The sequence below is a fragment of the Gambusia affinis genome, linkage group LG09 (genome assembly GCF_019740435.1).
Source record: "Gambusia affinis linkage group LG09, SWU_Gaff_1.0, whole genome shotgun sequence".
NCBI lineage: Eukaryota > Metazoa > Chordata > Actinopteri > Cyprinodontiformes > Poeciliidae > Gambusia > Gambusia affinis.
In genome coordinates this window covers 11,317,382-11,340,901 of record NC_057876.1, presented here as the reverse complement: position 1 = coordinate 11,340,901, position 23,520 = coordinate 11,317,382, and the positions used below count along the sequence as shown (strand labels likewise).

The 23,520-nt window shown below is 39.4% G+C and overlaps 1 protein-coding gene across 2 annotated transcripts in view; it reads right to left on the bottom strand.

Moving 5' to 3' along the window:
* The window catches only part of tenm2a (teneurin transmembrane protein 2a), a 319,228-nt gene that overhangs the window by 280,284 nt on the left and 15,424 nt on the right, over positions 1-23,520 (bottom strand). Inside the window, exon 1 of one of the 2 annotated variants that reach the window (XM_044128020.1) lies at positions 251-681. The exons of the other annotated variant lie outside the window; for it this stretch is intronic. The gene's annotated coding sequence lies outside the window, so the exon portion shown is untranslated. Of the gene's footprint in view, positions 1-250; positions 682-23,520 lie in introns of those variants that run through there. 2 annotated transcript variants of the gene reach the window in all.

Genomic DNA, 23,520 nt, shown 5'->3' with positions numbered 1-23,520 from the left:
TTTTGACACATTATTCCGCCGCAGACGCCGGCCGAGGAAATCCTCTGCGTCCGCTTGCGAGCGCAGCGGATACCCGCAGGAGGACCACAGCTGCTCTTCCGATGAAAGGCACCTCAATGTCACGGCTCTGCGCTGCGTCTCAGATAACGCCCCCCGCTGCACTCATGTGAGACCACAGAGCGGCATACAAACAAGCGGTGCGTAAGCATCGTTTCCATAGAAATATAGTTTTAAAAAAAAAGTGACGTACCTGTTCGCGGCAATGTGCGGCACTCACCGCATAATCTTCCTTTTCTTCAACTTCCAACTTTTCTTTTCCTACCTCCCAAACCCCTCCTTCGATTCCTCGATTTGTGCCGCCGGGCGCTTGCCGCACGCACTTCTTCACTGAATACTTTTCTTTGCGCTGTCTGGGAACTGACGGAGGTGGCAGGCTGGAAGCCTCCGGTTCAACATGTCACCGGATTGCTGGAATCAGACGGAGCAATCCATTCCGTGTCGGAGACAGTGCCCGATGTAGCCAAAAGAGAGAGGGGGGAAAAACAGCTGCGCGCAATGAAATCAGATGAATAATATTTAATAGTAATAAAAGAGACACGTCTTTCCGTCGGCTCTTTTCTTGAGTGGAGTATACAGCGGTGGGGGTGCAGACTTGCATGCTCTGCAAGACGACTGATCGGCGGCGGTGTGCGGGGGGGGGGGGGGGGGGGGGGATTTCTGCGCGCAGCGGATGGCAGGGAGCGACCATGGATTCGCATGCAGCGCGGAGAGCATTGACCGGGGCTCGCGGAGCGCGCGTTCACGGCCGAGACAAGTCAGTGGTCATTAACGGCCGAGTAATCCACTGTAGGCTGTCTGGCTGCAGCTGCATCCCTGCAACATGGCACGAAGGGGATCAACAGTGATTAAACACCTAAAGAGTCTCAAATTGTGCTGCAATCAATCTTTCAGAGGTCGCTTCCAATGAATCGGCTTGCTGTACAAATAGGATACGATGACATGATAAAAGCATCTACTTGACTGTTCATTAAATGTTTTACAGTTTTGTCATACATTAACATCAATCACACATACAGGAAGTTGTCTCCAAACTCAGTTTTGGTGCTAAACCCACACGTTGTTTTTGGTTGTTTTTTTTTTCCTTGTACAAATTGCAGTAGATCCCAAAGTACTTGAGCTGCCTCTCTTGGCACTTAGAAGGACTGTGGACATTAATTATTTGCAAGAAAAATGAGAGAAAATCAACCTTTACTGCTAAGCACCAGCAACATAAAAAAATAAAGAGTTGGATAAATCACACCGATCTTTGCTTCAAGCAGATTGCCTAAAAGAAACGTTTTGACGACAACAAAAATGGGGTTTGTTTAATCATACAAAATCTGGAATGTAGGTCTGAATTGGCAGACTGGAGTAGTGGCTCTGGTGTAATTGGCGTCAGGGGAAATGCTGATGTAAAAAAGGGCCAATAGCGAAAAAAAATGTGTTTCATTTACTTTAAACGGGATTCGTTTATAACATCTAACCCAAATTATGCTTACGGTTAGAATACCATACGAATGAATCTATTTGTACATCAACCAGGACAGGAAAACTATAAGAGCCTCCAAAAAAAAAAGAAAGAAAAAAGTATTGATAGTAGAAACTGTAAAGAGTCTCCGGAGGAGCTGCAGAGAGCCATAGCTCATATATGCGACTCTGGAACCATTTGATGTGTTCTTTACAAACATTAGCTTTTTTTTTTTTTTTTTGGCTCAAAGTCTCTTTTGTTCCAAGTCTTGTTTCAGCCATGTATTCAAACCTTTCATTAAACATAATATTAATAAAGGTAATCTAATCACATTCCCCATCTCAAATTCAGGTTCCCGCAACTTTAGGAAGCATCTCCACTTCAAAACATCTGACTCAAATAGCTAGCTCGTTAGCAGCGCTCTGGGGAACTTGGCCGCTTGGTGAGGAGGGAGTTTTCCCATTTACATCAGGTGTGTACAATCAGGGACACATCTGAAAGCTGCAGGACATTGGTGCTCTAGGACTCGAGTTTGAGACCTTTGTCCTCAGTAAAGTTTGCCAATTTTACAATGAAATTGTGAGTCCTGGTTGAGGGTCCCTGTAGCAGACGAAATATTTCTGCAAAGATCATATCAATTACAGAGCTAATAAGACTCCATTTGTCTTCCCAGCAACAGAACAGAGTAGAGCGAGTTCTGGAAGGGCGAAATCTGGCTGGTTACAAACAACACGGAAAATTCCAACTCATAACAAGTTGTTTGTTCATTTCTTAAAAAAACAATTAAACTATAAGTTTATTTCTTATATAAATGCCAAATTTTATTCTTGAGTATGACCAGATGCATAACAAAAATGACAATAATCAGGTGGGCACTGACACATTGCTTGTGTTAGTGTCTGTGTGCAAAAAGAGATGTGTTGTTTTTTTTAAATGTATCTATTTATTTTTGCTTTGGCTATATGTTTCATACAAAGCAGCCATGTTGGATTCTGAAGACAAAGATGATGAGAATCAAATAGTCTTTTTTAAAATTCTGACTTTTAGAGAGCCTCTTTAATTTGCGTTCGGTCTTCATAATACAATTATATATAGATATATATATATAAATATATCTATATATATAAAAATTACAGCCCAAATCTGGCAGTGGCACAGATCCCAAGATTTGAGCGAAAAATACAAAAAAATAACTTTAATTTATTTATTTCTTTTTTTTTTGTAAATTGCAATTATAAAGGTTTTATAAGAAATAATAAATTTTACTTTAAAAACAAAACAAAAAAAGCAAAGCAAAGAATTTCAGGATCTGGAAAATCCTCAGGGACCTTTCCACTGGTCCATTGAGCCGCTGCTAACGTCCAGCCTTGGGCACTTCAAATAAGTTCCAATCTTTCACATTTGTTGTAAGATGCTGCAGCTGCCTTGGCATTGCCTAATAGAAAAGTTTAATCTTACTTTAATAGAGCTTGAACATGCCTGCTTTGGGTGTTATTGCCCTCCTTATATGGCTTACCTCCCATTACGGTGGTCGCTTTTTAAACAGTGCACCCACTGCACTGCAGGCTACTGCTCACATTAGCACAGTGCCTAATGGGCTTTCTCTGTATTAGCAGCAATAGAAAGGTGCAATAACGGAGGCATGCAATTATGCACAATAACTAGGGGAAACATTGTTAGCAGTTACCCCATTGCCTCACACTCTCCAAGCTGTAAATGCATATTTCCCAGTGGAGGTATGATAATAACGCCTGGTTATTTGAAAACACCTTGTAAGGAGAACCTTGTGGCTCTTTTGATAAAGATTTCATTTCAGAAGCATTTTTATGCATAACTGGGGATTGGCAGGGGACTTAAAGTCCCCCCCCCACACACCATTTGGCTTTATTTATTTATTTATTTTTACTCTTTTATTTTCTCCCTCTCTTTGGCAATCCATCACGCCGCACGCCGCTGATTCATTGATTGAGACCAAAAGAAAAAAAGGATATTGGGTTGTAATATTTAAGTATAATCTGAAAGACCTGCAGATGGCACGGCTAAATCCTGAGAGCAGGGTGAAAGGAGAGAAGGAAGGAAATCATGGGATCTCCAGAGGGCAACGCAGGTGCAGGATGAGATGAAAAATGCAGATCAGGGGAGGCGTTGCTGAACTGCTCTAAAGTTCCTAAGCGACAGAAGAAAAAGAGGCACTACCGACTTGGGCTCCTGGTGCTCATCCTTCATCGTGATCATGTAGGTTGTCGAGGGATGTGCAGTTTCACCAAAGTGTCCTCTGGGCTACAAGCCATATTATCGAGAAGAGAATCAATAATAAGGCAAAACGGAGAGGCACCTGATCATTGGCCTGAAATGGATAGCTTAGATTCGCCGAAGACGGATTCTGCGGGAGTTGTGAAAATATTAATGCACATTTAACCTCGTCACATTTCGCCGGACCACAACGTGAACTTTATGTGACAGATCGACGTCAAAATGTCACGAGAAAGGAAAATGATACGTGGCTCCTGTGGTGTTGTGTTTGTGATTACCTCACTTAACTTCAGAATTAGTAAAGAAAATCCAGCACAGTCAAATGCCTTTAGCATTCACTATTAAATACAGTTTTCGTAAAAGCCTTAGAGATTTTGTGGAGAACGTTACTTAACAAACAACATCGTGATGTCAGTGATACCTGGAGATTTATTGTTTTTTTTTTTCCTGTTTGAAGTGTTATTTTAGCTGACAAAAATAAAAGTTCTCGCTGACAATTCTGTGATATATAAAAATGCTTTATATAAACAAAAATAACCAAAGACAGACATTATTGGATATATATCTACGCGGTGACAGAGTTGAGATGCGAAAAGCCGACTTGGTTAATTTGTGTGTTTTAATATCAAGCCAAAAATTTATGAGGTGAGTTATTCCCAGCAGTCTGATGGTGGGTAGCGCCTGCCAGAGGGATAATGAGTAAAAGATTTATCACAATTGTTTATCACTGCAGTTCTCAGCAAAACACATGCGCATTAAGTAGGAAAAACATCTGAAGTCTGAGATCCAAATCTGATTTCCATGGTGTGGCAAAAGACCACATCTTATTCTCTTTAAAAAAAAAGAAAAGAAAAAAAACTACACACACACACACACACCTGCTTTTTCTTGTTCAGTCGGTCTCATTTGCATTACTGGAGAACCAAAAATCAACTCTCTGCTCCCTACTGATGAAACTCCTCACAAACTCACCCTGGTCGATGTTAACTACTACACCACAGTACAGCTGGTGCTTGAACCACATGTTGTGTTCCTTTAGCTTGCAAATGTGTATGGTTTGAGCATTGGGTTAATGGAAAACTCTGTACAACATCTGTAAACAGTGGAGCAGATGGGAATAAATCTGTGCAGACTTGATATTTTTTACTTTTCTTTGAGGAGCTTGGATGCACCAGTTCTCTTGCAGCGTACTCTCAAAATCCAAAGATGGTCTGCTTTTTACTGCAGATTAAAACTGACCTATAAATCGAAAGAGTGCACATCTATGCTTTTCTTTCTCTGTGCTGGTCTTGCAGGTAAGCTATTCATCAAACTCCTGTTGACAAGCAGAATTGCTAATTTGGGTAAATTATGCAGAGAAAAAAGAAAAGCCTGACCTAGTTTCATCCCAGCTGTCACTCCCCATTTTTTGTTGTTGTTGTTGTAATAATCAATGAATCATCAAATTTGATCCTTGGATTAATCTCCTCTCAAGAGCACTTATGAGGAAAACATATTCCTGGGGAAAGTTGTAAAAATTATTATTTTTTTTTTACATGAAGATGTGTGAGCTGACCTTTCTCCATTATGAGCCAATATTAGCGTGAGTCGTTCTAACCTATCAAAGCATATTGCTTAAAGCCCCAGCTAAGGGTTCTTTGAACCACGGTGCTATCTCTTAATATCACAGACTGCAGGAACTCAAAGAAGACGTGTTTAACCTTGTGCAATATCTTCTCTTGCACACATGAACTACTCACTACCAGTCACGGTTCCCGTCTCCATGGGAAACTCTCGGAGCAGCCAGTGTTTGTTATTGTGCATGCGCGCCTTTTCTGGAACCGAGAAGAAGATGCATTGTACTGTTAATTACATAATCAATTTGATTAATTCTGAAAATGTAAATTAGCTAATTAAAGGACCTGGACTTATAGAATTACCACTGATTAGCTGGCTAAGCACTCCTGGTGCCCTCTGGATACACCCTTATTAAGCTACATTAACTGTGTCTTTCTCAGCATGGCAATGGCACAAAACATAAATTACAGCTATTCAAAATAGTAAAAAATATATATATATATATTAAAAGAAAACCTAATGCACAGTAGGGTTCCAGTCTACAAAAATGAGCAAAAAACCAAATGTACTATTCAAGTGTTTATGGGGACAATATCTTTGGGCGAATAGTCTCTGTGCTAACCTTTATTGCTCAAAAAAAACAAAAAGAGAAGTGATTTGAAACCATATTAGCAAGCATCTGCTCATTCTTTCCCGTTGTATTTTTCCAAGTCCATCAGCTTGTTTGGCTCCTCATTAAAAAGCCCAGAATTGATATTTCCACCCCTGAAATCCCTCACCCAGCGCTGTGCCGCTGTTGCATGTTGGGGGGTAACAGGTAGATCAGGGAGAAGAGAAGAGAGTGGCAGAGGAAAACGAGGGAGGTTGGCTTGAGCTGGCACAAAAGTCGACAGAAATTACATCAATTAACAAGTGTGAGGAGGGGGGAGGAGGGTTAAATGAGCACTTAAAGAACATTTGAGGGGAAGGGTACGCGTTTTATGCCCGTGCGACTCACTGCGTCCGTGTCTGCACCTCGGTACGTGTGTGAATGTGTGTGTTTTGGAGGGAAGCATTAGATCAGCGGGAGTCTAGCAGCTTACTGGCGGCTTACAGAGCAGCAGGGGGTTTGAGGCAGGGGGTAGCAGAGGAGGACAGGATGGGGGTCGGGGGGAGGCGAAGACATGAGAGAAAGGAAGAGGGGGAGGGACGCTGGAGGGCTAACAGAGGAATAGGGCACAGCTGGTTTTTAATTGAGTCTCCTTCTCTACTTCAGTGAGTGTGTGTGAGAGCGCAGAAACACACACCCACTTATTTTTACTCAGCAATTTCCCAGCTGATGGCTAAAAAAAAGAAAGACTTCAGACTTCTGCGTGGTAACAGCTTTCAGAGAGAGAGAGAAAAAGACATTCTCATGTGCTTGGTTTTGGTTATGTGACTTATAAATCTCTCCACCAATGTAGGCATCTTGGCATCATTTTGTCAAGCAAAGGCAGACTCTCTCTTTATACCTTTGTAGAAAAATTAGGAGAATCTGTGTTTTTGTCCACAAGTTGGATCAATCAGTTATTTCATGAAATAAATAGCATTTTGGCGATTTTGTCGTTTCTGGGTGCGGGTGAGTTTGCAGCTCTGACAGAAATGGGCCAAAGAATGAAGATGCAGCTTACTGCATCCGGTCACTTGAACATTGCATGGGCAAGTAGCCAAAACAGTATCTCATATGACAGCTCAGATGTCCTTGATTTGCATTAGAGATTAATCTTTTTCGACCAAAATTTTTTCTCAACTGAAAGTAGGATTTTAATTAGAAGAAACACCAATCTCGCTGGGCTTTAAAAGCGAAAGCAATTACAAACTGAGCTCTAATGAACCACTTTTGAGTCAAAGTTACACACTCGTTTTGCTTTCTGATGACAAATACTTAATGTGAGCAAAGTAGTGAAGAATAAAGGAGATGTTAATGAACTGGTAAAGGGCAGGAAGAAGATGACTGAATAGCAGGGCTGCACAATATATCACAAATATGTCGTCGCTGCGATATAATATGTGAGGAATATTCATATTGTGAAGGACTGTTTTCGGCGCAATAATTGTGGGACAATTAATTCAGTGTTCTGAACTTGTTAATGCAATCTTTGCTTGTTGGACAGTCTGCTGGCTGCAGATGTTCACATCGGACACAAACGACATTGCTCAAAATGCTAAAGGTCACAGAGTGACGGAAGCACAGATCGGGAAAAAAAGAAAAGAAGAAAATAAGCACAACGTGTGTGCTTTAAGTGTGGCTCTCTTTAGTATTTGTGATGGTCTTTTTTGAAGTAAGAAAGAAAATAGATTTTGAGATGCCCTGTTGTGTTGAAAAGCGACTCTTTGCTATAACAGTCTGAGAGGCAGCACTCAGGATTTTTATGAAAAAGACTCACCGACAAAGTGATAAATAAATAATATATTTTATTTGTGATGGACAGTACCACAATGATGACGATTGTTGTTAGTAATGGTAAAGTTAGCATCAAGTGTGATCCTTCTGTTTGGTGCTGCCTAAATCTAAAAAATATACATATGTAGGTGTTTCTTATCAAGCATAAACAAAATCAAGAAGACATAGTTTATGTAAATATGTAGAACATATAGCCAATATAAATGTAGGTAATTACTATGCAAATTGGCAAAGCTAGGCCTAACTGTGAATACATAACTCCGACCATCAGACGGCCTACACACGAGGTTAGCAGTAAACAAAGTAAGAAAGCAAGAACGGTGAGATAGAACTTTTTACAGAATGAGGTTCTGAAGCAGCTGAACTGCCACCACAAACTTCACCACTGTTATCATGTATAATGCATTTGGGGTGAGACGTCAAAGATTGGACAACCATCTCAGCATTTTTACAAAAGAAGTATAATATCTACCTATTTTTTTGCTCAAGAAAAAATTAAAAGTTAAAACAGGAGTTTATCTTTAAATATCGGCAGTATCATTACAGTCTGTGCAGTTTCACAGTAATTGTGCTGCACAACAAAAGAAAAGAACCACTAATCAAGCAACTTACTAAATCTCTGATTCAAATTAAAGCACCAAGTTCCAGCCCTACGTGCATTAACGTACCTTCGGTCTGTGAAATGTTTTCTTTTATTTGTAGAAAAACGTGCCCGTTCCTGAAACGAAACCTTGTTAATGTTTTTGTTCTGCAAACTAAAATAAGAATTAGTCTAAATGAGTAGCAATGAGGATAAATACACCAGCTAAAGTTTTGTGAAATGAATACTTTAGCAGAGCAGCTGCCATGTCAGCCTTTGTCACTGGTGCAATTTGTGCCTTTGTGTAGCAGCTTTGAAATTACCCACTTAAAGATGAAAAAGTAGCAATTCTTTTTCAATGTTTATTCCAGTGATAAAAATGTGATATTATACAGCAAGAGGAATTTGCCATATGTACGATAAAAATGATTTAAAAGCAAGTCTCTTTGTGAATAAAGAAATGCATATGCCATTTACGAACCCAGCTTTACAGTGGTAAGTAGGGACGTATAAACACTATTATAATTGCATTTGCCAGATTCTTTTTTTTTATGAACCTCATCAAGTCACTTTTCTTTTAAATATAATTTAAAACTGCAGTTTGTTTCTGCTTGGCTGGCTTCCTTCAGTACACCCAATTATGCACCAGCTATTCCTCCTTCACACTTCCTACAGCTGTGCTATACCCAGTTTACCAAAAAAAGATAATTTCCTTGTTTGATAATGTTCAATTGATAACACATTTGTATTTAGAAAGTATATTATATACACTCTGAAAATATACCCACACATTTTTTAAGTATCTTTAGGCTAATGGGAGTGTCAGTAGAGCAAAGACACTGAAAAATGTAAAACTGTGCTTTGTTTTTTGTTTGTTATACCAGACAAGTCAAATTGTATGAATATTACCTCAGCACATTTGGGAAAAGATGATATTTTAACCATTTAGCCATTTTTTGGCTCAGCTGACCTGCAGGAAACAACAACACCAACTTATCCTGCAAATGTCCCATCTTCTAGATTAAAAAATTAATCATTAACAGCAACAAGTATGTACATTTAACTAGCTTTTGACCAGCACCACGCCAATGAGTCTAAACTGAGCCACACGTACTTGTTGAACCCAACATCCTTCAATACAAATGTCAAAACAGTTAATCTACTGCTTGAAAACCATGTCCCTGATGTTGTGGTGTATCTAACTTAAAATTATTTAAGTAACTGAAGTATTGATAATTCTAATCACAAACCCTCATCCAGTAGCTTTTGAAGGCATAGAAAGTGAAGATTGGCCAGAGAAAAGACCAAACAGTTGCACAGATTTTCAGGCAGTTCAATTTGCTTTTTGGTCATTGGCCATTTTTTAATCAATTCTGTGACAGATTATTTACAGAATAAGCAAGGACTAAACAAACTTTGCACTTACTTCAAGTCATTGGGTTAAGGTTTCGTAGCCAACCCTAATTATTACACTCTGAAAATTAGTAACCTTTTTTTTTTTTTTAAGCCTTGGAAGTAATTTTAAGATAACACTATAATGTTTTGGTAATTAGGTAATCATTTGACACTTAATTAACGACAGTAAAAACAATCGAAAGCAAAAGAAAAAAATGTATGTTATCAGACCGCATCCCGTGAAAAGCAGCAGATACTGCAAACGTGTTGCCAAGGAATATCAAGGTCTTCGGTTTACATTAGGAAAATACAGAAATGGCTAAAAATGTTGTCCCACAAAACAAGACTTTTCTACTCTAGGTGTGAACAGATAAAATAAAAAAGCTATAATAGCTGTGAACTTGCAAACAACAGAGAATATCTGATCAGGTTGACGAGCTGCAAGAAAACGTGTGATGTAGAAAACACATTTGGATGCACGCACTAACTAGATCTTTGCTTTGTCTTGGCAATATGTTTTCTTGCTTCTAGTTAAAGCTCACTTGTGTTAGTGCTTTTATAGATTGTATGTAACTATGTGATCATCCACACAATTATCCTCACTTACGGGATCCATTTGTCACGTTTGCTCCGGCAGTAATTACGTCTTCTTGGTAAAATAAATCAGACTGTGTGTTTTTATAAGTGTCACTGTAATTTATGACCATTCTGCAGAGGTGTACTGTGTGGGTAGAATATTGTAGGATGAGTAAAGAAAACGCAGCTGCCGCTTTAATTGAAAGAGTCAGAAAATTCTTGGTCCTTGGTTTCCCACTTGTTTATTCCTGACCGCATGAGAAGGCTGTCATGGGGGGCCCTTTTCTGCTTTATGCATTATACGGCAATTTGCATAGGCACATAAATGATACGCAAACAGACCCACTAAGATATGATGAGCAAATTCTGCTTTGTCTCCGCTGCTCTTTCACAGCAAAGCCGACACCAGGCGACAGCCGTCTCATTAGAGGCTTTAGCCCATGAGCTAACAGGCCACAGAAACAGTGGGCCATGCCACGATTGCTAATTATAATAATAACCGTAACACTGCCTACGGATGCTATACTCGCTTTTCTTTCAATTAATCTTTTCAGATTCACTCCGGGGAAGCAAAGTGGTAAAAGACACAGAGAGGGGCGGGGGGTGGTGGTGGCAAGCTGTGACATACTGGCTCTATAGGTGGCAAATGATGTGTTTATTGGACAAACATGTACTTAATCAGATGACAGGCTGCATAATGGGCGGCTTTTGAGTAAGAATCATTAAAAGTCAACAATACAGCTGTTGTCACCAATATTATTGTGAGCCACTGCGGTCGTCTGCCAATAAAGTAGAAGACACTGTATTAGGCATACAAAAAGGATCTCTTCGTCTCAATGAGAAGGGCTAATGTTTGCCCAAGAAGATGTGGTCTTTGAGTGCTACAATAAAGTGGCTGTGCAGGCGACAGCGGTCGAGAAACAGATGTGAGCGGAAGCCGTGGCCATCTGTGAGATATTGCTTTTGATACTCCTTAACTTTCCCCCAGATCAGAGTTCAGCCGCTGCTATTTCTTGTTATTGTGTTTGGAAAAAGATAGCGGTTATCCACAGGTGCCTCCCTGGCACAGATATTGTGTGGCTTCTAAATCCGTACAAGCACAAAAATATACACTGAATCATAGTCTGACTGTGATAATGTATTCAGATATGATATGTGAGTCTTGGAAAAAAAGAAATGTATAATTCATTTTGACACTTTTTTTTTTTTTGCTCGCTGTCTTAGCATTTCCTGGCGAATACTATAACAAGCTGGGTAAAACACCGTTCTCACTCTGCTGAGGTGAGATTTCTAAACAACAGCAGTAACTTCAGCAGCATATGCTGCCAACATTGTCCGTATTGTTGGGAAAAAATGTCTCTAAACATTTCTGAGCTGATTAATGCATGGCTGAAGGATGCGAATGCAGACGAGAACCTAGGTGGTACTTTAGCAAACTGGGAGGCACCTGATGTAAACAGGGCTTTATGAAAGTGTAATTTAAACATCTAATTCTCACAAAGGCCCACAGAGCAATTGTCTTTACAGTATTTAATGAGCTAGTTCAACTCAGAGCTCCATAAGTCTAGCAGTTAATTTGTGTGGTTCAGACTCGGAACCAGTCTGTACATGTGAGATCTCGTGCAACCGCAAGTATGAAAATAAAGCCCCAGAACATCCAGCTTCTGAACAGAGCAAACATCTATTCCATTAAGTTGTAAAATAAGCACACTGAGCACTGTTAACAGTGCATAATTGAAATAACCTTTTGAGCAACCCGCCTGTGAGGTGCCATCGATGAGAGCGATCCATTTTGTGAGTGGGTGTGTGTGCGTGTGCGTGTGTGCATTTTCAAGCCAGCAAAAAGTGTGGGACTTAACCTTACTGCACACTCTGGTTTTCTCCCAAGATGCTTTGCAGCCGTTGTCCAGATGTTAAGGGGCAAAGCCATCAGCAAGGCCCCACTTGAAAACTGAAGAGCCAGTGCTGAATGTATGCACAGTGGACAGAAACGCTTTATGACATGACACACTGATATCTAAGGCATTCAGCTCCTTCTGCTGAAGTCTTTAATAAGAGCCAATTCACCATGAGCAAGGATAAAATCTGTTGCTGTAGGGTGATTAGTCATACTCTACAGTGTCTTACAAATGTGTTCTTTACCCTCGAGTCTTTCCTCCCGGCAAAAAAAAAAAAAAGATAATTTTTTTTTTATTATTATTACTGTTACGGTCATTTGAATGTTGGCACTTTGAGTGCGTAGTTTTCAAAAGTTACAATTATGCAGTATTTTGTTTTGGTCACTCAACCCAATTGTATAAATCCAAATAAAATAGAGTAAGTTTGTGGGTGTATTGTAGAAAATAAAAAGTGAAAAAAGGTTATTAATACCTAAAGCCTAAAAATTATTAGGGCCGCAACCAGCCACATCTAATGAACCGAGTTTCAGGTATGATAGTGTTTCTGCCTCTTATAAATGTGGGGAAACATTGTTTCGACTTGGCAATTTCTGTCAGAAATAAATGTCTACGCAAGAAAAAAAAAAAATATATTTCTGCTAAAAAATAAATTAGTTTAGCTCTCAGTGTGAACAATTTCCTCTTATCTTTGTTTCTTAAGAACATAAGTCTGAATTTCTTTACACTAATTTCAAATAGCCACTGCAACTGAGTGAAAAAAACAGTTCTGGCACCTCTTCTATTTCATACGGCTATAATTGACAGTTGCAATAAAGTCAATGTGGCAATGAAATTAATAAACCGAATGCAATGAAACACTGTCTTCAACAACTACAAATAAATTGTAACAGGATGCAGGATAATGGATTCCTAGGAGAAAACATCCATTTATTTAATCCAAGAAAGTGACAGAGGGATTATTCATAGGCCGGTGTAGAAAAATATACATATATAATGAGGTAAATGAAGGCAACAACTTATTCACATGATCTCAATTAATTTCCATTTCAACAGAAATCAAATTAGCAGAGAGGAGGCAAAATCCCTCTTTGGCACCTGTGTCCCATCGGACTGGCAAGGACAACAAGGCTGAACACCAAACTGCAATTCTTAAGAACTTAATTAAAAGTAGCATGATAACATGATGTATTTTAATTGTAGACCTAAACTACATCTGTTCAGTGCTGGATCTCTCCATTTCATTGGCTGCCACTCTATAAGTATTTCTATTTTTAATAAGCATCAATTACGCCTTTTTCTAACGGGCGTGTCCATTTCAGCCCTGCTTCAACCAAACAAAATATAATATTAACTTGATCTTTAAGAAAAGTTCATCTGCGAGACTTGGGATGAACCTTCATTAGTGCTGGTAGAGCACCTGCATAAAGAAGCATGACAATATATAATTTTGGTATGAAGTGGCACTTTGCATCATTTGTGCAACATATACAACATATTTGTCATCCATAGGCTGTGGAAATTTTAAAGATGTTCAAAACTGTGGGCAAACCTTGGTGTAAAGATTTTTTTTAAACATATCTTGAAAACAGAAAATAACAAATGTATTTGTAGCGGAAGGTACTCCTTGCAAAATGTAGAATATTATGACCACCTAGTCAAAATCACAAAGCAAAAGTCATTTCATATTAAAATTTAGGTGTCCCGCTTCCACAAGTTAGTTTTTCTTCTTTACATCCGAGTAGTACAGGTAAAATGTTGCCTTTATCCAATAACTTATGAAAAATAGACTCCAGAATACCCAAAATATACCTTGCAAAGTTATTAAGAGTCTTTGCTTGTTTGTAAACCCTACAGAATCCCTTGGACCGACATTTATTTTACTTTAAGTGTCGGTCAGGCAAATATGAATACTTTTTATGACTGAATCTGCTTGGCAGAGAAAAAATATATTGGTAAGTAAAGTGCATGTAGATTCCAATTTATGTACCTTGATGTCTGAACCCATTCTCGTTTACTGTCCAAGCGTGCATGCGGGGTGCATTGTGTGCAGAATAAAACACCATTTGCTTGTTTGTATTTCTTTGTTCCTAGCGCTGAATTTACCAGATTGTAACCCCATGGAAATAGGCCAATTTTCTTTGCGAGGCATCTCTTGACCGCTTTGAAAGAGAAGATGGAGATTCCCTCTGGTTCCAGTTTGGCTAGTAAATGGTGCATGTCTCCTCCTATCAATCACAAAGCTATACCAACAGACAGCTGGCTGCCTAATATACACCTCTATCAGGAATATATGCTCCTCACTGAAAAATCACTGGAATCTCAGAACGAACTATAAAGGTTTATAGAGGGCTTATTTAAGTTGCAGATTAGCCCACCGGAATGAAAAGAGTTTACTTAAACTTCCCCCTTAAACTTAGGCACCAACATCATGGAAGTGTGGTATTACAGACGTATGACATAATTAGTTTAAATTAAAGTAATCTACACACTTACATTTTCTCAGACGTCAGACAAATTGTACATTTTGATAAACTTGTAAAAGGCTTTTTTTTTTTTTTCATTTGTACTGTTTTTACCTATTTGTCTGTGGTCATGGTAATGATAATTTATGTTTATTTGAAAGGGACTTTATTTAGATGAAGAGGTTTAGACCAGGTATGGATTTATATCGTCTTTCACATGTAATAGATTTGGTAAAATTGTGCATTTAACTTTTAACCAACTCTTGTTATCATAAAACAAAAAATGAGAATATTTAACAATTCTATGTGATTTTGGTGAGCAGGATGAAGAACAACTGAATAACTTTAGCATGTCTATATCTTGTGTTTCTTTTTTTTTTTTATATGAGAACTAAAAGGGCTGATATATTCAAAACATTTTCCGACACAGAAAATTATTCTCACACCAAGTTGGCTGAGATTAGACAGAGCTGTCACCTCATTACACTCAGTTTACATCTCAGGGCTGACATTTTCTCTACGCCTACTGACGTTTGTGGGGGAGGAGATTTCATTAGACTTCCCCAAACCAATAAATAGAATCCATCGCATTTGACTGTGCCTAATATAATAGTATGACAGTGGTGTGTAGTCATGCTGACATATAGGGCATAAAAAAATGGTGAAGTGCAAATTAAAAGACAAACCTACATTTTGGGCAGTTACTGAAACGTTGCAGTCTGAGTAGAAGCAGCACATTGGCACTTCTTTTAAACGAACGACAACAGTTGCCGTATAGGCAATGGTAATGATTATTAAATTGTTAATTATCCCAGAACATTAATTAACTGTTTGGCTTCCTCCAATGAGAAACTGCTGTAACATGTCAAGATGCCAGGGAAATGAGTCATCCCAAAAGCTGAAAACACAGGCAGAGTCTTTTGCCCACAATTTCCTCAACCAGCCAATACCAAAGCTGTACAGACCTTTGGTGCCTAGTTACAGTTGCCAAGCTATGACTGGGTAATCTCTGTTTAGGTCAGAGCGCGGCCAATTAAAGAGCAGTGCCATGTTGACTTCAAATCTTCTTTGCATCAAAAGGTTGACGTGCAAAAAAAAAAAAAAAAAGTGAAGTGCTTATCCTCTCCTGTTTGCAACAAAGCAGTTAAGAGTCCAATAAACAGATGATGCACTTGAGTGGAAACATGTAATTATAAAAGTCTAAATCGTTATTTGACTTGTCTGCAATTCAACAGCAGCATTTATTTTGTAACGGCGCAAGGTAAGTCACAACAAAACAAGATGCGTTGCCCAGACAAAGACATAGATTCGTATTGACTGTCACACCTAAGCCATATCACGCCGTCATTATTAATCTTTCACTTAAAATAAAGACACAGGCAGAGGAAACAAACAGCAATTTCATTGCCGTTCTTATGAAGTGTGCACTTTGTGTGAAGACACAATGAACACTCAGTCAATCAATACCTCCCCTCTCTTCCTGCTTTCTCCTGGTAATATATTGGAAATGGAGTTAGAAAGATTGATTCTGTACACAGCGCTACCGGCCAAGGAAAATTAAATGAAAATGTAAATGAAGACTGCAGTGTTTGGTGTGTTTTTCTCTCCCTCAGTCTGTTACCCAACTCAGAGGGCTTTTAAGTTTGGTCAATGTTTCTCAGGGGAGAGAGAGAGAAAAAAAAAAAAAAGAGTAGACAAAGAAGTAAAAACACAGACATGTAGCAGCAAAGAGGTAGAGATTAGACTCTTTAAACTGAGTTGGTCTTTACTAAGAAGAGTTTATGTAAAATAGCCAGGTGCTGTATTTGGAGCTGAAGTCACAGGCAATGATTTAGGAGGAGAAACAAGTCTGACAGCGAAAAAGGGAGAATTTTTATCTTTGAAAGTACAGAAACAAATATTTAAACTAAAAACAAAACATTCTGGATTATGGCTCTAAATACATACAAACATGTACACACCTGAACATAAGACAAAGAACATACATGACAGCTAGCTTCACTGGGCTTCCTGCAATAACTCTTTATCCAACACTATGTGTACAATTTGGCTAAATTGTACCAGAGCTGTGATTAAATGAAACCGTACAGTATGTAGAGCTGACAGATATTTACATCCTCCTCCTGAGGCCCCCTGGTCTACAAACTGAGACATGTTTGTAGGCCATCTTACTCACACACACAACCTTTTAGCTTCGCTCACAGGTTTTGGTGAAATGATGGACTTGTGATCGCTGCTCAAGCCATTGATTTTGTTGTTCGTAAGCCGCTTTTGTACCTGCTTTAGCTGCATGGTTACATTCATTTTCCATTTGAAAGATCCATTTATATTTAAGCTACAACCTTCTGGCCAATTTCTTGAGATGTCAATATTGTTCACGTTATTTGCTTCGGTTTTTGAATCAAACTAGTTTTTTCTGCAGCAAACGTTCAGCAAGCCACTCTACAGATACTGTATATTTGTTGTTAAGAAGCATCAAATAAAATGAACTGAATCAGAGTTATATGTTAGTGAGGTTTTTCTTTATTTTTTATAAAACTTAGGCCGACATGAATGACTTTGTTGGATAAAGGAAGCGACATTTTTTTTAAATGTGAAAATTAAAGTCCAAATATTGGCATAAAATTCTGCTATTCATTCATTTTGACTCAGATGTTCTGAAAGGTTGACACCTTATTACAAAAATATATTAGGACTATGTTTTAGGCAAAATTTTCTGCATACTTCTGTCGTGGAGAAAAAAAAAAAAAGAAAGATTTTATAACATCATTGAACATTTTCTGCGCCTCATTTCAGAGCTAACGTCTATCGCCATAAGGTCCAGCAACAATCGTCTCGTTCTGATGTCTGCCTCTCAAAATTTCTAGTCAAAGTGACTGAGTCTGCATTTATTCCTCTGTTTATCTTTTTTGCCTTCTTAATGACCGAAATGACCAAGTTGCACATCTTGAACATGATCTGATCTTGGTCACAGTGACATGATGGAGTATGATCAGTTATTTGGTCAGCCATACAACTCACAGCTAATTTGTACGCTTTTTATTGGTATCTGTTCATTTTTATTTGAAGATTTTTATGATATAACAGAGTAGTTGTCTGTGTCTTGTCTACTCTGTTAAGATCTACTCTCTTTAAGCATTTTCCACCAATCTATGCCTTTTCCCACTCCCCAGTCAAAGGGAGGACTGGGGAGTGGGAATGGTGCAGTGGGGCTCGGTTAAAATCAGAAACAGTCAGTGGGTGAGGAGTTGGATGCATACTAGTCTGCTTGCCTATCTTCACAATGCTTACGTCTGACACAAAAAGCTGTTAATGTACACAATCAACCTTTAGCTAGATACATAGTTGCTCTGCAAAAACTATGACCCAGGTTTTAATTTCTGTCGGGGCCTTTTCTTGTAGAGCATGCATGATTTGGCACTGTAGGGTGGACTCTGAAGGACATTTAGAGATGAAGAAACAAAACATACAAACTCCAAGCAGAAGGATCCTGGCTGGGATTCAAATCTTGGACTTTCTTGGTGTGAGGCAACAGTGCCAAGGCGTACACCACTGCTCGTAAGCAGATTCATTAATGAATCTATTTTTAAAAGCTTGCTGCGCGAATCTGACGAGGACTCCAGCAGATTATGGATTATTTTAAAAACATCTACTTTGAGCAAGACTGAAAGAATTTCCTAGCCGAGTTGAATTGGGCCTGCAATTCAAGACACATAAACAACATCAAAACGCCATGTCAGATCCAGCTGGAGATTTCACTGCCACAGTGCTGTATAAAAATATTTATATGTTTTGAACTTTTGTTGTTTTGTCAAAATGCAATCGCATTTTGGGGGATTTTAGGTGACAGATCGGCACAAAGTGACTGGATCCAAAAAATAATAATTCACATGGTTTTATTTATTTATTTTTTCCACAATAAAAAGGTATGACCTGCATAATGCATTTAACCTCCTTTCTGACACAGAAACTCAGGTGGAGATGCAAATATCCACAATTCAAGTGGAAGAATCTGGTCGTAGGTCAGCTGTTAAAACTACTATGAGGCATGTTTAGCCTTCATAGAAAAGAAAGCTGTTGATAAACAAAAGCTAAAATAAGTCCCATTTACCCACAAACCAAGTACAAACATGTGCTAGAAAGTGGTCTGGTCCAATAAGAACAAAGCTGAATATTTAGTTTGACATACAAAAAGCTGTGCATGTTTAATTCGTTTTCTAACTAACTGCACACTCTGAACACAGCAACCCCAAAGTGAAACAGGAGCAAAAGCTTCATACTGGGGGGAACGATCTCTGTTTTTAGGGACAGAGAAACTGATCGGAGTAGACAGGAAGATGATCTGAGATAAATAATTACAATCCTAGAAGAAAGAAAATATCACAATTATACAAAACAGCCATTTTGAGGTAAATTGGAACGTTTTAGATCAAAGCATATTTGTTTGTTAGAATTGCGTACTGACGCCCTCCATCCAGCTGGACTGAGCCTGAGCTGCTTACCAGGGATTAATGGACAAATATTACAGCCTTTAGATGAGCAAAGCTGACAGACACATACCCCAAAAAGACTTGCATTTGTAATTGCAGGAAAAGTGAATCTAAAATAAATAAATAAATAATTTGACTCAGCGAGAATGAGAGAAACCACACTTTCCAGATATTTATTTATGATGTATTATTTTCCTTCCACATCAAAAATATGCACCACTTTGTGTTGGTCTATCACGTAAAGCCCCTCAAATGCATTGAATTTTAGGGTTTTGCTGTGACAACATTATGTAATACTAGTATGAATATTTGTGCAAGACAATGTTGCATAAAATATATGTAGATAGGTTATATTTTTAAAATGCCGCCTCCATCCTTGATCAGACATGCCCTGACATTAGGTGTAGTACCCTTTAATCTTTTATTTGTTAAAGTGCAGGCCCTCCACCACCATCCTCACACACTGTTCCACTAAAAGTGACATCTGCAGGATGATAGTCTCTTATAATACCTCATATGAAAGTGTTTGTGTAGATTAAAGCCCCTCAATATGGCTTTGTGTAAAGCCTTCCTCCCCATTTAAAACCTGTATAATCCCCGACGGAAAGCGACAGGCCTATAATAGTGAAACACAGATCCCCGGCATTGATGTATACAATAGCGCTAACCTCACACATCTCTATTAGTGTGCCCACTGACACAGACATTACAATCCCCAATGGGAAGTCAACTAAGACAAACAGTTGAGAGCAGCAGACCCGACGTTCATGCTTCAAATAAAGACACTCATTTCTCAAAACACAGCAGGTGGCAATGCTTCAAATGTGATAGGGCATCTGTCTGGTTTTCAGCTGGTCCCATTTAATCTTGTGCCTATTCTGCAGAAACTTGCTACATGAAAAAAAGAGAGCCTAAAAAAGTGCATCTGTCACAAAGAGAGGATGAGTGTATGTGTGGGGGGGTGGAATTGGATTAGGGTATGGGGGTCTTTGTAATGATGCTGGAAGTCTTTGGGAATACAGTCGTGACACATTCGTTATAAGAGCACTGATCTGTTTATGCTGAGTGACTGAGAGAGTGATAGCAGTGGCCCACCTGTGCATCTGTTTGGGGGCCGTGGGTGTTGGAAAATTGGCAAAATATCTGTGACGATGTAAGGAAACCTTTTTCCATGGCGAGGACATGAAGGAGTTTGCGAAGCCCCAGAGGGAGACTGAGGGCTTCTGGTTGAGTCCAGGCATCCTGCTGCGTACACTACTGAAGGAGCAGGGAGATCAGAGATGAGCTGGAGACACTCTTTTAGGACTGCTGGCCCCCATTGAGCAGGGTGAAGCAAAGGGGGATATATAGAGATGGGGGGATTTGTTTCCGTCCTCAAACACCAGCCTACACACTCTGATTCCCTCTGGTTTCTCCCCTCGGTATTTCAGCCGAGAAAGAAAAAAGTGGGTGTTTGCTCGAGCTAAAGGGAGGACAGGATGGTTTTTGCCACATTTGCTAGCTTGGTCCAGTCAAGCAGAAAACAAATCACATTCCACAGAGAGCAATGTGTCCTGTTCCCACGGAAGAACTCTCTCGCTTTGTGCCACTCGACAATAAATCACACCGCAACCCCTCCTCCCCCGGCGGTTTTGGACATGCCACCTTTGGCAACTAAAACAAGTGCTTGACTTACTCTGATTTATTCTTGCTTTGGCAAAGAGAATGAATGGAGGTGCTAACAGGGTCCATGGGAATGGTGAATACGAGTCTTGCTTGCATGAATTTGTGCCTGTGTGTGTGTGTTCAATGGCAGCACAATTCAGATTTGAGAACACATCTTCTCATTTAAAACACACTTTTAAGTTTGCCCAAAGTATCGCCCCTTGAGTAGGCAAACCTTCTTAAATGGTGTAGATATGCAAAGAGACAAAGACAAAAGTAGGACAAAGGACGTCTCTGTTATTCTAAGTTTAGTCCAGGTTGGTATCGTTTTGCTGCCCTGCAAGCCTTTCCGAGACTGCTGCAGATTTGTTATTCTGTGCTGTGATGAAATTCAACCCCAAACCATTGGGGGCTGGAAAAAAAACTCCTACAAACTCAGACTGAAGCACCACACACAGTCATGAGTATACATATGTTCACATATACTCTAGAAACAGACAATGTGAAATGGGTCTCAATGAGAGAAAATACTGTAGGTTTTTAAATATTCCAAATTAACAGACGTGTACATAATAAATCTGTGCCTTGCCTCATACTGGCACATCCTGTGTTGAACTATTTGTCTCTTTATCTATACTGTGTTGCAAAACTAAATATACAACTTGGACTTTGGTGTTTTATTGGGGTATTATTTGAAACCAGAATAAGTAGTGCATAATTTGAAGGTGAATGACATTGTTAAGTTTTCATTTGTTTTACAAATACAAATCTGAAAAGTATTTTCAGATTAGAATTTGTAAAGGGAACCATGAGACAGTACTTTGTAGAAATATCTTTCATTGCAAGTTCATTGCCAGGACATCTGTGTTTTTCTCCAATCTTTAAAGGATCTCAAGCTTAGTTATTCTGAACAATTGGCATGTTTAAAAAGCAATTCAAAGCCATAGTGTTGATTTTCATTTGCATATTGGTCTGGATTTTTACTGGGCCTTTCTGAAACAGCTTTGGGGGCAGTTTTAGACTTTGTCCTACTGGAAGGTGAACTGCATCCTAGTATTTTGGAGCCTCCATGAGGTTTTCCACTTCTAGAATTGCCTTGTATTATTGCGCTATTCTTATTTGTATCAGTGCTAATTGCCTTTCCTGTGAACAGTAATATATTCATTACATCATGATGCCACCCATACTGTGCTGGTATAATGTAAAGGTGAACGAATGCATGGATTTTGATTCCACTTCATGCTAATGTGCTACTTTGAGAATGCCTGGTAAATAAAATCTGCAAGAAATACATTCTAGTTTAAGGTCCTAAATTGACAACATGTGGAAAGGGTTTATGAAGTCTTTTGATAGACGCTGCATGTATCATTTTGACTCTCTCTCGCTATCACAGTCGGAGATTTTAGTTCACTTTCGCCTTCTACCCATCAATTTTCGTGTCCATCATTCCTCGTTCTACCTCCAAAGAAATGTACACAGCCTGCAGGGTGTGAAGGAACACCTGCTGAGCACCGTGTAAACAAAAAAAAAAAAAAAACACTGCCACGAAACTGAAATGCCGTGAAGCAAAAGTGAGCAGGGCAGTTTGCCTGTTAGTTCATTTCAGATGGAGTTAAATATATCATTTTTCCTTGCCCTCTCTGACTCTTTCTAGCAGGCTGCCGCGCAGCTAGCACAGCGCAGAAGGCAGAGTGCAGAGTCTCTGACCTATTTAGGAAACTGGCAAGAGAGCAGCCAGGGAACATCAAAATACTTCAAAGGCTCCCTTTGAATCCCGCGTTATGCCCAACATAGTGTAAGAGTCTGTGCATATGTGCGCACAGAGATACACACACCCCTGTGCAATCCACAAACTTCATCAGTGGGCCTGCACAATTTTCCACACATACACGCACACATACAGCCGTCTCGATATATTCTGTCTGAGCTCTTCGTTTGAACTGTGTCCCATATTGCCAAATGCGGAGAAGTTGGATAAATCACATTAAATACCGGCTCTGCCACCAGCACTATGACTCAGACTGTACCTCGCAAACTCTGGCCCTGGCTCAACTGGGTGGTATTTATAGCAGCCCTGTAATATGACTGCAAAGGAACTTAAAAAGAAGATTTAAGAAGTTTCTAATAGCACTTAGCAAAGGACAATACTTCAATTTATTCCCCTGTTTGTGGCACTGATTTCAGCACCACAGACAGCTCCTGAGCTACATCAGCTGGTCAGGACCTGGACAAAGTTCCCACAATAAGGCAGAGGAATCTTTGAAAGTGACTGCAGAAAACCGCGTGGGCGTGAGTGTGCGCGTGCTCACTTGCAAACCAGAGGCTGAACCCGGTGTGACATTCTTACTACAAAAGCATGTTTATCGCTTTGACTCTGAAAGTTTAATGTCTTGTGTGTGGCGTGTGTGTCTGGACCGCTTTTGTACTCTTGCAACTTTAAACTCCTGACGCTTTCACCTTAGATCGTAAATCGATAGAAACAAGATCAAGAGAGGCGTTCAACAGATGCCAAATACAGAGACTGCAGGAAAAGGACACATGAATGGAGGAAGACTTTAAACCTTTTTTTTTTTTTTCTCCCCACTTACGCTAGGGTTTGGGTGAACGCTTTTGCCTCCAGGCCAGTTTTCAATGCATTTATTTGTGTGAGTTCATGAACAAGAAGTGGCACACACAGTAATGCGTCTCTGAAGGCTGCAATGCCTCTTAGCTGACTGAAAATGTGTGCAAATGTGG